The sequence below is a fragment of the Dipodomys spectabilis genome, unplaced genomic scaffold, assembly GCF_019054845.1.
Source record: "Dipodomys spectabilis isolate Male_0828 unplaced genomic scaffold, ASM1905484v1 ptg000658l, whole genome shotgun sequence".
Classification (NCBI taxonomy): domain Eukaryota; kingdom Metazoa; phylum Chordata; class Mammalia; order Rodentia; family Heteromyidae; genus Dipodomys; species Dipodomys spectabilis.
In genome coordinates, this window is record NW_024871335.1 from 133,030 (window position 1) to 134,388 (window position 1,359).

The following is a 1,359-nucleotide window of genomic DNA, read 5'->3' on the forward strand; positions in this document are numbered from 1 at the left end:
TTTGCATATTTCAATTCTGGGAAGTATACAATGGATTCTTGCCTGTATTACATCCTTTTCCCCTTCAATTTCCTACTCATCTCATATTGCCCCCCCATTGTCCTCTCTTGCAGTACACATTTACTGGTATTTATTTTGTTGGGCTTTGACTTAGTCTTTTAAGAGAATTATAGTATTTTTAGTCTCCATGGACTCTGCCACTTCAGATAATTCATTTGTACCTTCTTGAATACCATCCAGTGTATTTACTTTTACATTTTTAGGCACCTTCTATCTAACACAAATGAGGAAAATCATGCAAGCTAAGTTTCTCTGAGTCTGCTTTATTTTATTTAATATTATTCCCAAGTGTTTCATTTTCCTAAAGAATGGTGCAATATTATTCTTTCTGAGGATGAGAAGAATTCCATTATGTATGTATGTATATATATATATATGTATATATATGTTGTATATATGTATATATGTATGTTTATATACATATATGCATACATATACTTGTAAATTGGGATCAATAAGATTATATATATATATATATAATTTATATATACATATATAATTCTCGACCTCTTTTTACAATGAGAGGTATCTGGGCTGATTCCATATGTTGGCTACAGAAAATAATGCAATAATGAACATGATTGTGCTGGTAGCTTCAGTGTGGCCTTGTTTCTGCTCTATTGGATAAATGGCCATAAGGGGAGTTGCTGGATCATAGGTAGGTAGCTCTCTATTCACTTGTGAGAGCAATTTCCATAGTGTTTTCCAAAGTGGTTGAACAAGATTACATTCCCATCAACAGTGTAATAGAGTTTCCTTTGGGCCACATCCATATCAGTATCCGTGATTGTTCAGTTTTTCATAATGACATTGTAACAGGGGTGAGATGAATCTCAGTGTTGGTTAAATTTGCATTTCTTTTATGGAGAGAGATGTATCTATTTGTCATTCTTGCTTCTTCTTCTAAGAAGTTATCTTTCAATCTTTATCCCATATATTGATTGGGTTCTTGTTTATTTGAGAGTCTATTTTTATTGGGTTTAACTTTTTGATATCTAAATATGTGTTAGCTATGAATACCCTTGTCTGATGCTTAGTTAGTAAAATTCTTCTTCCATTCCATTTTCTTACTATATATCCTGCTAACTTTCTCCTTTGCCTGAAGAAAGGCTTCAGTATGATGCAATTCTATTGATCCAGAAAGAATGATATTACACTATTCATAAGGAAAAGGAAAGACTTTGAACAAACTTATATTAAGTGAAGAAAGACTAAAAGAAATATATGCTGCCTGATTTCCCTCATGTGTTGCATTAGAATGTGCCTTTATTTCTACAAGTAAAGACATGTGGATGGTAA